The sequence below is a fragment of the Labrus mixtus genome, chromosome 20, assembly GCF_963584025.1.
Source record: "Labrus mixtus chromosome 20, fLabMix1.1, whole genome shotgun sequence".
Lineage (NCBI taxonomy): Eukaryota > Metazoa > Chordata > Actinopteri > Labriformes > Labridae > Labrus > Labrus mixtus.
In genome coordinates this window covers 14000566-14019486 of record NC_083631.1, presented here as the reverse complement: position 1 = coordinate 14019486, position 18921 = coordinate 14000566, and positions in this window count along the sequence as shown.

Here is an 18921-nt window from a genome sequence, read left to right as displayed (position 1 = left end):
TTTGACATTTTCATCCCATAGAGTGATGAATGGTGAGGTAAGAAAGCAAAAGACTGTCTCTAGATGGCAAAAAAAAAAAAAAAAAAAGATAGTCATTGTGTGAAATATGAGTTTTGTTTTGCAAAAAAGTCCCTTTTCTGCATGTTTTTTTTAAATGTTGGGCTAATATACGAAGTTGGATGGGAGAGATAACGGCATGTTCGTGTCAAAATGAACTGCCAATTGGTTAAAAAAAAGTATTCAAGTCAGTATCCGCCTCACAGGGGCGATGGTTAAAATGGCAGAGGCGGGCAGTTTTATGCCTTGATATCTCTGGCATTGAATCACAAAACGGAGGCCAATACAGCTGCTAGCTGTACACCACACAATCCAGTGATGTGCAGTTCAAGGTCACAAAAACCTAAATGATCAGTTTTATTCAGTCTGTTGAGGAAAGAGTCAGTTTCAGTGCTGTTTGTGCATTTTAAATGCATTGTAAAATATATTTTAGGTTTTGTCATTACGTGATTGTTAATTTTTTTTGTTTAGTTTAATCTTTTCTTCCATCTTTTGCAACACTGAGACATTTTTGGATAAAAAGATTATGATCCCTTCCAGGATGCCTTGGTTTTTTGGTCCCCCAGGAGATCGCTTAAACCTATCAAGTTAACTCTTGCTTATCGGTGAATGAGCTGCTAGTCACTGGTTGGATAACAAACTGAAGGTGCTTGACTAACTATGTCATAGAGTTGTCTCTTCCTGGCTTTGATGGGACAGTTTGTGCGTGAGTTGGAGCGAGCTTGTGTGATGGATTGAGGTGGATTAATGAGCAGGATGCCGGACTATTTGTCACCACAACACTTGACATATCACCAGTTATTTTGCTCCGTTTCTCTCTCTTCATCATCATTAAACTTCAGTACAAACTTATGGCATCACCAGTTGGGTGTCTAATTTATCACCAAGGAGAGTCTCTGTGACTGACACACCAGGTGTGCCTCAGATGCCTATTTGCCTGTTTAGTTTTATTCCTCATATCAGACATGGAGTTTGCCTATAAAGAGGAAGCACACAAACCCTAAATTGGTTTCTGGGTTTGTTTAGGGGGCCATTGTTTGTTCTTCACACCTGCCGTCTGTATCTGCCAGTCAGATCATTGTGCCCCAAATCTCTAAATCTCTGAACCAGTGAGATCAATGCACACCAGAGAGGACAAACAGAGCATGATAGCGATGAAAGAAAGATGAGAAGGATGGGGAGACAAGAAACAGAGAAGCAATGGGGGAGAAAGAGGTATATCTTGGAGAGGGAGTTAACTGTCATGACGGCTGAGCTTTATTTAATCTCAGCTGGTTTGTTTTCTTATATTTTGGAACATAAAGGAACACATTTCATGAGTATCAATGTTGTTAAAATGCAACTGACAGGTTTTGAAACCCTACATTGCAGTGGTAGACGGATATTCAAAATGAGTTGCGAAAATTGACATGTCAGATTTTCAAATGTTTAGGGAGCTACATGGAGTGGTGCAGGTTAAAAAGGTTCCTGTCCAAGCCAAAGGTCTACTTTCACGCCACCTTAAGATTGCTATTTTCCAGAGGGCACATCTGTATGTTGAATAACAAGGGCAAGGGCACTGCAACAGCCCAAAGATGTCCCTAAGGAGGCTCATGCTGCAAATTCAGAAACAATGCAGTAGAACAATGCTGCATACCTTTTAGTTGCACAAAGAAACAGACAATATAAATCTATGATTTGGTGAAACTGGATCCTCTTTTGGATAAATGGTATTTGATAGACTGATAGCTTTGCTGAAGTAACCACTGTATAGTTAGCTAGTTAGCTCAGTCAGTCTTGCAGCAGGCCATACTTGTAGCTCTGAATGCTCAAAGATCTGAGCATTTGGGAATTGTTGGTGTTTGCACAGTTCCCATACTGTCTGGAGTCCAGAGTTGTCAGGCCTCTAACATTGAAGCGACAGTAACAAGGCGATTTACAGCAATTTGAGTATATGCCTGGCTACCTGATTTTCTCAGTCCCATATCCACACTCCTTTAAGCTCTGTTCTTTGTCTCAAACATCTCTGTAGTTAGTGCTTTGGCTCTTTGGCTACTTGAGGAATGGAATGGGAATGGAACAGAAAAAGCTAAAAGACATCCAACTAACAGTTGAGGGGAACTGAGGAATGGGGGGTCAATCCTACTTGAATTTGTCAGGAATCATACTTTTTTTTTTTTAACATATAAATTAGGATACATGATTCAACAAGGTAAGCAATACAAACTATGAAAAGTGAACCTTAACCTCAATATTGACTGTTTTATTGACTGTTTTAGGCAGCCCTAAACAGAAGTACAGGTTCAACAAGGAGTACAATAAAGTTTACAATAATTTATTCCTACCCCCTTACCTTATTTTGAACAACTGTAACACAAATATATCCCAAATATACTGTATATATATATACCTCCGCGTCAATAGAAGAGAAAATAAACACATCAAATAATACATCTGATAACCTAACTTTCCATTAAAGGACCCATATTCTGCTTTTTCTGGTTTTATATGCTCTTTAGTGTGTTTTCCAAGTGTCCTGTGCATGTTTAGGCACATTTATGTGCAAAAATTCAAAGTCTGCGGAAACGCGGCTTCTCCTACGTCCTCCTGTTAGCTGCGGCATTAGCCGCATGTAACGCTCGGTTCTAGCCCCCCTCGAAAAAAATGTGTCAGTGCGACGTCTTGTCAGTGTGAGATCACTGATGCCCATTGGCTCGTTGTGGCAAGCCCTGCAGCTCATGTTGAAATTTCCGAGAAGCGTGCTGAGCAACTGACCAATAACGACAGAGCGGATCGGCAGACCAATCAGAGCAGACTTGGCCCACGTGGGGTCTAACAGTAGGGGATCAGCAGAGCGTAGCTGACGGACTCAGAGCGTGGAGGGAGCAAGGAAGAGCAGTACATGAAAACAGACACTTTTTTGAACTTTAGCTATTGTGAACGTACAAAAGTAGGTACATAGATTAAATATACGAACCCCAAAAAGGGCATAATATGGGCTCTTTAAAGAATGAGCAACCACGTTCACCAAAAAGAAAAATTGGTAAACATAAAGACTATTGTAGTATTTCAGTAGTCACAGTTTGAAAAATAATCCTAGAAGTTGATTTGTTTTAAATGCTCTTAATCTATTTTAATTAAACTATTAATTATGTTGAACTCTAATATAAAGAAGACTTACACTGTGATAATAAAAGACTTCTATCTTAAAAATGACAACACCGGTGATGTTCACTTCTTTATTACAACTCTAGCCTGTTGGGACTTATACCAGAAAAATTATGACATGTTCTTGATTTGTCCAGTCTTTACTTGATCTAAATCCCTTTTTACTAATTCTTACCACATTTCATCCGTTGACCAGAACCCCTGAATAGTTTTCTCAAGTCTTACTCAGAAAATTGAAGATTAATTTTTGCCTTTACTTTGACACATCGTGGTAATTCGTATGGAAGCGATTAGTGATCAGAATTCAAATGATAAAGCTAATTTGAAAATTCAAATGCATTAACAGAAATGCTTTTTAATTTTCAGAATATGAGTGTATTATTTGACTCAAAAATAAAATGATGATTAATTTATCTAATTTGAATTTTAGTTTTCAACTTCAAAAATGCACATTCTTTGAATAAATTAAAATGAGGAAGAAAATTACATTTGCTTTATCATTTTCAAAAAATGCCTTGCTAAATCTGTATCATAATTCAAATGAAAAAGCTCATTTTAAAATGAAAATGCATTAATAGAAACACATTTTAATTTTCAGATTATAGGTGCATTATTTGACCTATATTTAAAATGAATATTCAGTCATCCAGTTTGCATTATACTTTTACTCTCTATGTATGCATATTGTATGACATAATTCAAATGAAAACAAAAAGGTCTTTGGCTTTTCGTTTTCAAACTTGCTGTGCTAAAAAGTGATCATAATTCAAACCAACTCGAAAACGAAATGGCAAAGTGGACAGCGCAGGAAAGTGACATCAGACTCCAGCTCCCAGGCAGGCGAACGTCATATTTACAGTCTATGGGCAGAACGCGCAGTACGATGGGTGGCGGGGTGAATCTTTAACGCTTGTACAAGCTCCAAACTAGTTGTTGCCCTGATTTTGATTCAGTTTTAGCCTTGTAGTTGATTATTCTTTCAATAACTACAAAACAACCTCTGAAAGGGAGAGAGAGCTCATACAGACGGCCTAGAGGGAGAGTGTGTGCCATTACGCACAGAGGATGAGGATGAGAGACACTTTGTGCACAGAGCTGGAGAGATTATTTAAAACTGAAAATTCAATCGATAATCTTTTTTAATGTAACTAAGTTAAGCAGAGAAGAGAGTGATATATAATCTATCAATAAACCGGTCTTAGGACACGTCAGTGTGAATTTCACGGCGTGCAGATGCTGAGTGACTCTCACGGTCAGAGATAGTGGGCATGGTGTCACGCGTGAGACTTGGCAGCTCGGGTTATAAAGCTGCTGCGTCATGCTCGCTGAAAGTTCAGTGTGCGCTGAAAAAAACAATCCGATCACCACCTGTATCACAGTGTGAACTAAAGTCTGCCCTAGTGTTAAAGATTCACCCCGCCACCCATCGTACTGCGCGTTCTGCCCACTCACCTCATAGACTGTAAATATTACGTTCACCTGCCTGGGAGCTGGAGTCTGACGTCACTTTCCATCGCCGTCCACTTTGCCATTTCGTTTTCAAGGTGGTTTGAATTATGATCACTTTTTAGCACAGCAAGTTTGAAAACGAAAAGCCAAAGACCTTTTTGTTTTCATTTGAATTATGTCATACAATATGCATACATAGAGAGTAAAAGTATAATGCAAACTGGATGACTGAATATTCATTTTAAATATAGGTCAAATAATGCACCTATAATCTGAAAATTAAAACGTGTTTCTGTTCCTGTGTTTTCATTTTAAAATGAGCTTTTTCATTTGAATTATGATACAGATTTAGCGAGGCATTTTTTGAAGATGATAAAGCAAATGTAATTTTCCTCATTTTAATTTATTCAAAGAATGTGCATTTTTAAAGTTGAAAACTAAAATTCAAATTAGATAAATTAATCATCATTTTATTTTTGAGTCAAATAATACACCCATATTCTGAAAATTAAAAAGCATTTCTGTTAATGCATTTGAATTTTCAAATTAGCTTTATCATTTGAATTTTGATCACTAATTGCTTCCATAAATTCGAGGTCTTATGCAGCACAGCTTATTATTCTCTGATAGAGAAGGAAGATCAGAATCAGATCAGAATAAGAATCAGAATCAGAATCAGAATCAGATTTATTGGCCAGGTAAAGATTTTGATTATACATTAAGAGAGCGGATGTGAGGACAAGGCAAAAACAGAAAACTGCAACCTCAGTGGCAGTGTGTCCAGCCATTCCCTGCATCCAAACACACCTCAAAAGCTTAATCACTTTGTTGTTCTCCCTGGTTACAAAGAAAAGGGGAGGCAGAACAAATGTGTTTTTACAAGTTTCAGAAGAGCACAAGGGAAAACCACAAAACATAAGAGAGTAAAAAAAAATAAAAAAAAGAAGACTTTTATGGATTTTTTTTTCTAAGAGGAAAGTTTAACAGGTCAAAGTAACAAAACAACATCCCGAACACACAAGAAAACACAGAGGAAGCCTCATCTCTGGTTGAGTTTGTGTCTCTGATTGCTTCCCTTGTGTTGCTCCTGGTCGAGGCCTATCAAAGAGCTCCTTTCATAAATGCCAGGATCAAGCCACTGCTGTGACTGCTTGGCACCCACTGAGGTGGTTTGGAGGTGGAAGTGTGTGTGTGTGTGTGTGTGTGGGGGGGGGGGCTACAAAAGAAAAAAAAAAAGCAAGGCAGAGGAAGTCAAAATTGAAGATGGTGAATGAGGAGGGAGATGGTGCATTTGTGAATTTAAAGAGAAAATGGGAAAGAAAAAATGGCTGAGTTTGGAGGGGAATTGCCCACAGCTTCTGAAAAGTGTCTATGGAATTAGAGAGTTTTTGTGTGTGTCTGTGTTTGTGTGTGTGTATGTGTGTGTTTTTTGTCCATGACAGAACGAGGAGTCAGAAGAGGGCAATATTTGAGTCTGGGGAGGAGCTGTTTTATATATATATATATATATATATATATATATATGTGTGTGCTGAGAAAATTAATATGTATTTGCTTAAAGCCTTCCCTGCCTCGGTGATTTCTTGCTGACGCGCTGTAAAATGCACAGAATATCCAGGTGAATGCAGAAACAGTGAAGGACATGACTCCAGAGAAAACACACACATACACACACACACACACACACAAACACATAATACCCTGAGGCCGTGTGTTTCTCCTCACTACAGCAGCCATGCTTCTATCAAGCCTGACATCTGCCCTGTTTACTAAAGCATGTGACAGCTTTGCATTCTTACACGACATAAGTGTGACTTTACCAGGCAGAGTTAATCTATTTATCGGTGACTCATCACACGGAGCCTTCATGTTCAGGGATTCATGTTTGCACAGGAGATCCTGATATCAAATTGGCAACAAACATAGTGTTATCTCTTTGCATGTTGTGTCACATGTGCACACAAACAAAATCAGCCTTATTGCATCATTTTTTTTAGTGAAATGAGCTAATTATGGTTGCATGCTGTGTATGCAAGATTATGAAACATTTGCTAACTGACTAAACAGACTTGTAGTGGGCTAAAAGTATAAGATACTGTACAGCGTTGTGAAAGTTGGGCTTTGTCATAAACAGGACCTTTGAGCTTTACTTTGTGTTTTTTCCTTCGCTGAGCAGAAAAGCTTCAAAGTGAACATTGTTTATCTATCTGTATCAAGTGTATATGTGCGTGTGTTTGTGTATGAGTGTGTGCGATTCACGTTTACTTCCCCTCAGTCTGCCTCGCCTGCAGCGAGCCGGTTGTGGCTTCACTCTGACTTGACTCCTCTCCCTCCAGGCTCCCAAATGATGGGCTGACCTTTCCACCTCAGCTAGGACTGTAGCATCACTCACAGCTTGAACTGAAAATTCATCTCTTCGCTAAACACTTCACATCCCTCTCTGCTCAGCCTTCTTCCTCCACGTGCATCTGATATGAATCCTGCTTTACAAAAGGGTCAGGATTCTATGTACCATAATGTAAGTAAAACACAAAACAGGTTTTAATGTTGCCTTCATCTATTATTTTGGAACTCAACAATATAGTCAGATAATCATCTTATAATATGTTGAATAACCAAGTTGCACAATATTTGTTATGGATAATGATAGACTCAAAAGTTATTTTGCTTCTGTGATATTTAACTTACAAGGGACATTATTTTTGTGTTCTTCTTGACTGACTCCCTGGGTGGTTGCCTTCATCCAGGCATGAAGACACGGGCCTGTCGAAATCTCGGCTGGATTCCATCGTAGCCTCTCTGTGGCCTGGTCTTGCTCCCAGCATGGCAGGACTGCAGCAGAGAAACCGTGGAGGAATATTCTGTTCCCTGGGGGAGGCTGATCAGGCTTCTCTGAATTTGACAACTTTCCCAGAGGTGAGTTAAAGGGAAGAAGAGTGTCAGGACTGAGGTGTCAATTCTCCTGTGTTCTCCACATAGAAAAGTAGACGTATCGGTAACTTAATAGTAGTCATGGAAAGATCACACCCCTCTCATGTCTGTGAGGTTGTGAAGCCAACCACCCTTTTATTAGAAGGTTGATACAGCGAGACAAGAAAACTTGCAAACTAGAACCACCAAAGGTTACTTTCTTGAACGTAAACTTGTTTTTAGCTTCTTTTTTTTAATTGTATTTTAATTGAAAGCACTTTGGATTCAGTTGTCCTTTAAAATAGCTTTTACATTTTTAATTTTGGAACCATGCTGTTTACAATCTTTGTGCTGTAAGCTACACTAGCCAGCTCCTGGTGAAGCTACCTTTCATACAGACATGTTCGCAGTCTAGATCTCATTAATTATAGCAAATTTCTCTAAAACAACTAGTGGTGATTCCTGCATTTACTTTGTTCTGATAAGTCCAACATGCAACTTGGTATGACTTCGTAATACAGTTATTTTCTCTTATGAGTCTTGCAAATTCTGATATCTTGTGTAATAAGTTGAACATTTTAATATAATGAACTTCGGTTTTCCCACAAGTCCTGGTTCTTTTGTTTTGTGCTGCTGTGTTGCCGTCGTCCTCTAATGATGTCCGTAAATAAATCTCAGTGAACACTGAAGTTACTGCAAAATATTCAAAATGATGAATGTATTGCCTTGAATTGTTATTAATATTAAACTCGGTAACTTATAAGGTAATAATTGCATCCTCCTTATAGCTTAGGCACCGCAGAATTGCACAAGTACATTAAAGGTCAAGGCACTATGTGGAGGAAACAGATGCATAATGAAAGCAGCACATATTTCATTGTGAGCCCTTCGAGCCTGCAGGAGGAAGTCAAGAGGTGTGTGTCTGTGTGTGTGGGGAGGGTTTTGGGGGGAGAAGCAATAAAGCTGCTGGTAAAGCATTCTCTTACACAAAGACTAGAGAGTACAGAAAAACAAATGTACACTAATCCTACATAACCACAATAAAGTACAAAATAAGATGGCTGTGAATCCACCGCACTAATCTGTCATGTGGTAGTCTCTGAGTTCCTTACAGTGCAATGTCACATGGAGTTATCCTCACTCTCCACACCCCCTACCCCAACATCCACCCTCTCCCTTCGAGCTGCCAGTCACCCGTGGTATCCTGACCTCCAACCTGCAACCCGAGCCAGTAACACGCCCCATCCTGCAGCTTCTGTGTCACGACACAACCATTCACACCACATTAAGGATTATGCAATAAGTATGTATTTATGTATATGGGGTCTTACCGGAGAATCCTTTGCAGCGTGTAGGGAATTTCTGATTAACCCTGATCAAGTTGCTGTCCCTTAAGTTCCCTGTGTCACACCACAAACCTGCTCGGTTATATATCATACAGCCATCAGGGAGCAGAGAGTACAGCACAAAACGTCTTTAATAGGAAAATCATTAATATGGATCTGGGAGCAGGCAGAGTACATCCTGAAATAATGAGATAGACATGATAAGTAATGCTGTATCCACCCATTTATTATTCATCATATCAAAATAAGTGGGGGAATATAACAAAGGGCTATTTACATAAAAAGGTGTATACTTTTGTGTTTTTAGAGCTTTAACTGCAGCCATGTGCTGGTTGACAAGACAAAGCACTTTCAGCACTGCTGAACTGCTCACCTTGACCTTGTATGTGTCTCTTCATTATTTAGATTTCTGCTTAATTTTTGCCTATCAGAAAATAAAAGTTTTCATCAGGCCCGGGTTCACACGCTGTCTACTGAAAGCTTTTAAGAGTAATGGAAGAGATGACCACCAGAAAACACACTTGGATCCAAAAATGATCCAAATTTCTCCCATGAGACTGAGTGAGAGAGAGAGAGAGAGAGAGAGAGAGAGTGAGGAGGAGAGCAAAGGGGAGCGACCCAAAAAAGTGTTGGTACCCTCCCTCCTTGCACCGTACAGCATGGCAGTTAATTTAAATTCTGCAAGGAGACAACCTATAAATCACCTCCATTCTGACTAATGGCTTCTGCAACTGAGGGAAAACTCTTGCCTCCGTACCTGGAGACATTCTGCACTGCAAAAAATATAGGCTAGGTTTGCGTGTATAGAGTGCCTATTGTACTGGAAATACGAGTGATCCAGTCAGACAGACAGTTTTTGAAAGAGTCAGCAGACTTACCCCTCCACGTGAGCTGCTTTCACTAGAGGCTGAAATCCCCCTGTGTTGCTCCATAATTAGCCCCCATAACTGCAACACACTGACGTCAGGCGGGTGTGACACGAAACTAACCTTGGACTGGATTCCAAAAAAAAATCACTCTGAGTTAGCACACAAGATCAGCTCACCCGGATTTGTGACTCATGTGAGTCATAAAAGTGTCTGCAAATGTATTTTCCTGTAGTCTAGAAAGTAATACCCATGGGGTATTTACAGAGTTTATTTCTGGGGGGGTTTTTCACAGCAGAAGTTTTTGTAGTAATATTCAAACAATCTGTTTTTCAAGGAGATCTAAATAGAATTTAGTTGAAGTCGTGTAGGGTGTAAAAAAGACTACGTGCTTCCATTTTTTTCAAGTCACTATTAAGCTGTTACTGTCATAAATAAACCACAATTAGGATAAAACAAAGAGTGACGCTTGGATTTTTTTGTATTAAAAATGATTATAAGTGACATTTCACTTCATTAAAGAACGTTTGAAAGTTAGAACACTTTTTTGATTCTTCTGGAAAACAGAGTTATGTATTGTTCTCTTCATTCTGAGTAAAAGTGTGGGGCTCCTCAAGGATAGAGGGATGTCACATACTTTACTGTACACCAACAGGCATTTGATAAAAATAATCTTTTTACAGTCTATTGACATGTTTGGTCATCAAATAATCTAGATAAAACCACACCCACCCAGGTCCTGATGAAACCCATAAACTGAGATAACCTTCATTTATGTCCAGTTTATCAACGCTTTGGAAAATTGGCACCAACGTTCAATGAAAGTCAAAGATATTTGTTTCTCATTAGTAAGTCTAAGTCTTGTTGAATCTAAAGTTGTTGTGTATAACAATACAACTGATTTATAACTTCAATATTCTACCTCACATATCATGTTTCCAAATTCCTATTCACAGTCCAGTTTTAAAATATATGAAAACCAAATATTACTTTCTGTGTATGTGTGTGTAGAGCTCCACACAGTGATGTCCCACAGTGATGTCGGGGGGGGGGGGGGGATCCTGATGCGGCCGCAGCAGCAGACAGGGTGGGTTAGGGACAGTTTGTGACTCCTTGCTGAGGGCAACCGACCGCTTGTGTGTTTTTATTTGCTCTACAGTTTCCTGTCAGTGACGCCCTTTGCTCTGTGCATAGAGACGTGTTTCCTCCGGGGCCCTGTTTCCTTGTTCCATGCCTCCCCATGACCCGTCACTACTCATTTGACTGCAGCCATATGACCGATAAGAGACATGGAGCAAAGTCTCAAAAATAAATGTGTCCAATGATCCGCCTCGATAGCTTGTGCAGACAAAAACAAAACAGTCCTGACTTGTGGATGTACAGTACCGCTGTGTGTGTGTGTGTGTGTGTGTGTGTGGGTGTGTGTGTGTGTGTGTGTGTGTGTCTGTGTGTCTGTGTGTCTGTGTGTGTGTGTGTGTGTGTGTGTGTGTGTGTGTGTGTGTGTGTGTCTTCTCTTTTCCAACAGTATTAAATATTAACTTAATACACAAACTTTGGGATTTAATTTATTTATTGCCTTTTTTTTTTCAGGAAAACATGTTCCTGTTATCTTCTTGATAAACAGCCCAAATCCATTTGTTGTTCAGCATGGATTGATACCTTTCTTGTTGTCAGACACATCTGCTGTGTAGTGACACAGTCTTTCAGTCTGTTATTAAAAAAAAAAGATCAGTCTTTGTAAAAAAAAAAAAGGAAGAATAATAGCAGAAAATGATATAGCTACATACGATTTTGTTCGAGGAAACTGAAAGAATGTGCTTTCGGCTCTGTGATCTGTTACTCTCTGGGCATTTAGTCTACACACTCCACATGAATTGGGGCTATCGTTGTGCGCTGACCTGGAGTAACCAGCATCGGCTAGCTTTGCCTCCTATTCCCTCCCAGTGACACGGATGACCTCTGCTTGTGATTGGGGCCTCTGATCTCCCCCTGTGGGTCATACATGTGTTTTAAAACTCAACAACACGCTTCCCCACGCAATCTCTCAACCTCCTTTCTCCAGTTTCCACCTCTCCGACCAAGTGTATTGTGGGTCGCAGTTTCCCGCTGGGATCTGGCGGAGCTTTGGAGGAGGTTGAATCTGTGGGGCGTGACACAGATCACCGGACTGAGGGAGAGTTCCAGTCCTCTGGAGCACAAGAGTATAACCTTCTATAGCTCCTGCTTCCATGTCCAAGCTGTGGGGCACAGATATGAGCTTCCGATTTTAAGGCCCCGCCCACTGCCACTAACATTTAGACACCCTCACTGCACCAGCATCACAGGCTCTCTCAAGTCCAAACAGCTGGGCAGCGTTGGACACCCAAAGTATACTGTAGTTGCTGCAGTGGTTCGCTGCAGCCATGCCTTGCACTCTTCACCCGTCCCACTGACCAATAATGACTGTGATCAATCATATGTGGAGCTAAACTGCAAGAAACTCACACTAGATAAGCACTGAAGTTTGAACCTCCCCACTAGCCAAGCAGGTGCTGTGGGTCTTTTTTAACAGTTAGGAAAACAGCACGGAGGGTCACTCGGACTGAACTCAAGGAGAGGTCATACATTCATTGCATGTGACTCTTGGATCTTTTTTTTTTTTTTTTACCTTAATTTCATCCCATCAGACAAGAGATTCCTCTTGTGAGTTTTCCCTCTCCTCTTTGAAACGCCGCTCCTATAATCCAATCTCATTAGCCCCTATGAATGGAAGTCTCTCTGCTTGAATCCATTAAGAAGGCTTCCCTGGGGCTCCCTCTCTGTAATCTCTCTAACCCTGTGGGATTAATCACCCACAGAGAACTGAAATCGATCCATTTAATCACTAAAAGATGTGACAAAAAAAATACTGCGACTTGGGGATATGGTGGAAAATTGTTGTCCAATTGATATTCATTGGATAAAGCATGGAGAGAAATAGAAAAAGAGGAGTAAGACTTATAGAAACAGTACTCTGTAGCACCATTAGGAGGCAATCAATCCACTTATTTGTGCTACGAATCCTCACTCAGATAAGAGGCTTTTTGTTTGCGCAGGAAACTAGCAGCGCAAAAAGTAATACTCAAAACAAATCAGTGATTAAGAATAAAAACGCCCAGAGAATGAGTTTGACCGGGACAATCTTGTCATTTATTGCAAGAGAATAACAAGTCCCTCAAAAAAAAACGTATTATTAAGTACGTCAAGTTAAGAGCCTCTCACTTTTTGGCGTACCTGCCTGTGCGTATCCATATTTTCAGGAGCGGTGTATACGTGGAAAAACAAGGCCAGTGTGTGCAGAGGAGTGCTGTAACGTTTAAGGTTTGATGATGCCTCCATAAGCCTATAATGAGAAGGAATGAGGGTCAGCGGGCGACGTTAACCCGCTAATAAAATCTGCCTTCCTTTAAAGGGTGTGAGAAAACCACAATTACCCCCCTGACATTTTTTTACTGCATGATTTATGAACTGAATATTGCATCTCCCTCTCTAACCCTTATTCTGGCTGCCGAGTAATAAAGGGAAGTTAAGGGGCAGTATCGATTGTCTAAAAAGTAGTCTTTGATTTGCCACAGACCGGTGGATGTATGGAGAGGAGAGGAGAGGAAAAGAGGAGAGACGAAGAGAGAGCGGAGAGGAGCTCAGCTATTGATGAGTTTTTCTATCCCACGGCCCTCCACCATGCAGCCCCCTGGCCGTCTGGACACCCGCCACGTGTGAACAAGCTTTCAGCTCACATCATCTTCTCCACTTCCACCTATAATTGGCCATATGTGTCACCAGCACCCTGCTGCTGCTGCTGGAAGGCAGGAGAGGGAGATCACAGCTTTGACAAGGTGATTGTTGGATGAGTCTGGCTTTGACATGTCTGGTAAGCATGAGCTCAGCAAACACTTCTGAACTCATAGGCCCTCTTCTACAACTTCAATTAGGAGCCACCTGTAATATTACAACAGTCTGCCTAATGGTAAAAGGCTGTTTAACTGCACTGGCTGTAAAGTAGTTATAGCTGAGGGTTTAAACTTTTAGCACTTGTCCTTCACATATAGTCATAATGAGATAGTTATACCATCTCAAGAGGATATGGCTGAGGACAGAAAAAGTACAGTAGATCATGAGCAGGCCAACCACTGAATAAGCTGAATACATAATGCCCCAAAGCGGCATGTGGCATGTGGCATTCAATGAGCATTCATTAACCTTTACTGCTGCAGTAAGTTACCTGCATTAAGTAGGGAAGTTAGCTATGTGTGCAGACAGGTTATCAGGTGAATATCATTGGATGGTGAAATGCAGCTCAAACAAACACGAAACACACATATTTTACATATGTATTGAATGAAATCATTTTGAGATTCATTGTCGGTGGAGTTGGAAGTGAATGTGTCAATTACCACAGAGAGAAAGAGGAGGGGGAAAGGTCAGAGATTGGGTAAGGGTTCGTCCCTCTTCCCTCATCTAAATGGCAAATGTCACAGCAGCCGGCAGAGCTGTGTGCAGGAGAAAGGTGACTGAAAGGGGGCGGGAAAAAGTGAGCGGGCAGAGCGAGGGGAGGGGAGGGCGGGGTTGGGAGGGGAGGGGAGGGGAGGGGAAGGTGAATAAGTGGGGAGGATGGGAAATGTTGCTGAGAGGCTGCTGGGCAAAAGCTAAGTGGCGAGTAATGATAGTGATCATGCCAAGTGGAATAGCAGTGCAGCCAGCGCGGGGCAGCCGGGAGGTTTGGCCATGAGGGGCGTTAGCAGTCTTTACAGTCTATGGTCTTTACATGCAGGCTTATTGTACTCTCCCTGAGAAGGACCTCTACGTTACAACCTCCATGCTTTAGTGATATTCAAAGAATCGATAGTGAGTGATTTTCCATGATTATCTTTTGTGAAAGTTACATCGAATATTGTATTTTCTTTGTATAAGTGATGGTTGAAGAAATGTCAGTTCGGATTGGTTATACTTGGCCATGACAAGTAACATGCAGACAGATACTGTACAGTCTTCCTTCCTTTTTCTGTCTTTCTTTTTCACTCATTTTAGATCACAAATTACATATTGTGATTGTGCAAAATCATTTATAGTATGATTAACCGTTTGAACTCCAGTTATGTCCTTCCTAATACAGTACTTTCACAACTGTCTGGCTGTAATCGGAAATACAGATAATTTAAAAAAATAATAAAAGTCTATGTGGGCAGAGTTACTGATTCTGGCAGAAAAAGAAAGAGAACAAATAATTTTTTTAAATAAAAAGTCAAATAAGTGGGCTCATTCAACACTTTGACACTGTTTATTTGTGTCCTCAATGGTCTTTAATAACAGAGTTCACAGAGTCCTCTCAGGAATATATGTTGTCGCTGTTGTTTATTTAAAAGCACCCAGTTTGACACGAGAAAGGCTCGTGCTATGAGGGATGTTGTGATGCCATGTTTGCTGTCAGGCGTTCTCTCCCTTGCCGCTTCTAATCTGGTGATTATCTAATAACAGGCTGCTTCAACACTTCGTGACTACCACACAAGTTCCAATGTTAATGAGACATTTTGCCAAAGGACATTAAGATTGTATCTTCTTCACCTTCTGACACAGGATGTCAGCGACACGCTGCGCGATGAGGCGATGTGTACAGCGTGTGATTGTGGGATGCCGGCATCCCTAGAGCTCATCTACTCAGAGACCACATCACGTGTGACTGCATGGCTTTGAACCCCAGTTTGTGCACTTTATATGTATCTCCCTCTATGTTCTTGTTTACACTAGAATAATACTACTCTCATTTTTGAAAGGCCTTGTTGTAGTTCACACTGTTTCGATGGCATTTATTCAGCCCCATGTCTGATGCCAATACCAGCAGCAATAAAAAAACAAAAAACACAATAGGATACAGAGAACTTTCTGTAATCTCATGGCAATAGAAATAGAACAAGCACACAACACACACTTCTTTATAGATCAGGCATCTTTAGATAATGCTCACTGTCAGGAGGACTATTTGTTTTCTACATGGCGCTTGTTTTAATTTCTCATTTCCTGTGATTGAAAAGGAAATGAAACATAATTTAAAGGTATTTTGCCCAAATCTCTGAGGCCTGTTGGTTAGATTAAGACTTTAACTTCTGAAGAATCGAAGCAGGTCCTGGACCTCGACAGATGACATGTTAAATGTAGTTATTCCTCAGTTCATCCATATGCATACAGTGCTGGCTCCCTTTACCTCAGTATTTAAATTTACATGAGTAAGTCTCTATGCAACGGAACTGGGATCAGAATTGATGGGGGTTTTTTTGCATTTATTTTTTGTTTCAGCCATATTGCAAAGACGGTGATGAGCCAGTATCCACTCAACAAGCTCTTTGAACCCTATGAATTAAATATACATTGTTTCTTTTTCTGATGTGATGATGAATGAGTTGGAAGAGTTAAGCTATATCTTTATTCTCTTCTTAACAGACCTTGACATGATGGTTGTGAATGAGTTTTTTTTCCTCTTCTCAGTCGCTCGGTGTGTCTGTGAGCACCTGAGAGTGTCCAACAGCATCACAAGCGGAAGCAGGCCGAGGCTTTAGGGAATCCAGACCAGGGGGCTTCCTCCCCTTCTGAAGGAATGGCAGAGGAGGGCTCTGGCACTCTGTCCGTCCTCATGACTTAGTGAGACATACCTCTGTAGACAGGCCACCATCTGGTGTTTGTCGTTGAGTTAGCAAGACACCATGACGAGTAACGCACAGGTTTTACTATGCACGCCTGTCTCTCTTTCTGTCTCTTTTATACTCAGAGAGACTGGCCAACTGCCACTGCCCCTCCCTCCTCTTCTCTCAACCACCCTCGCTGTTCTCCCTCCACATCTCTCTCTATATATCTCAGTCTGGTCTGGAGCTGGGCAAGAATCTGCTGTGGGATTATGTACTGTGAGCTGCTAATAATGTTGAAGAGCCTCCTGGGCTCCCACTCCCGAAGCAGCGGTGCAATAAAGCCAGGAGCTGGGAAATACATGGCTATTTAATGGAAACCGAAGCTCCTGAGCTGCTGTGCTATATTTACAGGTAGCCTTTCTGCCTCGGCTTTTTGCATCCTGTACTTGTCTGCCTCGCCCGCCAGCCCACCCGTCAGCCACCTTGGAGGAGACCTGACATCTGCTGTTCCCTGTGACTCCCCTACAGCCTCCCACGCCACTGCCACATACAAGAACTCTGTATGTACAGGCAATAAAACAGAAACTATTCCAGGTACAATCAGTCTGATGCTTGAATTAAAAAAAAGGAAACTTGGTTATGCAATTGACAAAGAAAAAAATTATTATGCGATTGAGAAAATGTGGAGAATAACGGGGCGGAAGTGGGTCCTCTCTTGATCACAGTTTGTTGTATGTTGTACTTTGTGCGTCTGCCCAGTTTCCCAACTCTTCAAATCTCGCATTTAGTTAGTACCATCTGTCTCACACCCAAGTCAGAATGGGTTTGACACAACAGGGCCACTGTTTTGTTGTCTTGTTCTATTTATTCCTCGATAATGAGAAATCAGCAGTGGGACTGGCATGGTGCTCGCTGCCACACATATACACCCATGATAGTCTTCCCGGGCCATATGGCTTGTCTACAGGGGGCTACTTGACTCTTCTGACTCTTGTGCACCAGAAGCACACTTCTTGATCTCTCTTCTTCAGAGGGTTGTCATGAATCCACACTGCCATGCATCCTGGTTTAAACAGAATAACTTTTCTGCAGTGTCTCCACTGGATACTCAGTCATCTCCCTGCAAGTGTTTTTCACAGTAATTGACAGGTGGCTAGATTGTCAAAAAAAAAAAAAAACAGCAGCAGAAACAAAACTGGAGAGAAAACATCCTGGAGAAGTGACAGCACCCATAGGGACATGCCTCAGGATTTAAGCTGTCATAATTGTCCTTCCTCTTTGTGGGACACTTTGTCCATATGTGGTAATCCTGACTTTAGCCTTGTGTATTCAGTGCGTCACGTCTCCAAAAGAGCAGACAGCACCGTGTGACTAATTACACAGAGTTGGAATGTTTGAAGGGGTGCAGATTGAGGATGGCATGCATGCAATGTTTAATTCGGCGTCTCTGCATGAAGACTTTTAAATCTTGTGACTGCCCGACTCTGCAGCAGCAGGCTCTGGCACAGAAAAGGCTTACATGTACTCCCCAGTGTCGCAAACAATAATGCACAATCTCTTGCAGTGCAGTACAGTGGTGTGAAAGTGTTGTACATAAACCAAAGCACACTCCACTATACTGTAGTTTAATTACATTTCATTTCATTAAAAACTCAATAACACAGTTAGCAGCACAGCAGCAGCAGCAGCCGTGAAACCAGCCCAGTTCAGTGATGCATCTCTGTCATTGATCTTGCCCTTTAGTCTCTTTTCTCATGATCACAATTTGGCCATGGGGTAACAGAGGTGAGTAATTGGGAATGTCCTCATCACAAAAACCTTCTGTCATGCTTGCTGCATCCCTGGTCTCCATCACTCAGTTTGTTGTCCTCAGTGAACGCTGACATGAGACCTTGTTTTCCTGTTAAATTACTGCAGTTATCTCTAAAATAAGGAATCTCCCATTGCAACATATCAGTCAACTCTTCTCCTCTGTTAGCATTTCTCTCCCTCCCACAATGCATAACAATCCAGAAATGTAATATCTGGAAGTTTATTTAGGTATCATATAACTGTATATTTGGAACAATCGTATCCTTACACTTGTTTGGAGTTTCTCTTCTCTAAGTGTCTTGTGACACAACTTCATAGTAAGATTGTTTGGCGTGCAATATAGAGGATCCCAATTTCTCCTGCTGTCATGTATGTTAAAGTCACACATTGCATTGGCACATACGTCATACCCAACACCAGTCAAACTTTGGTTTCACACATGATTTGAATCTGATCAACAACAAATATAGGTGTAAGTCTGTAAGCATCTGATTTGATAAAGCAATCTGATCTGCCTGCAGTCTAAACAAGGTGTGAGTTAAGTTTTGATGCCCTTCTGTCTATCTGAAAACTTTTTTGCTTTTGTAATTTTAATTGGATTTTGGACATGTGCCTGCTCCTTTTGGATCTGTTTTCCTTTGTTGGACACCTGTATTCTTGTTTTGACCCTTGCCTGCATCCTTATTCGTTCTTATTTTT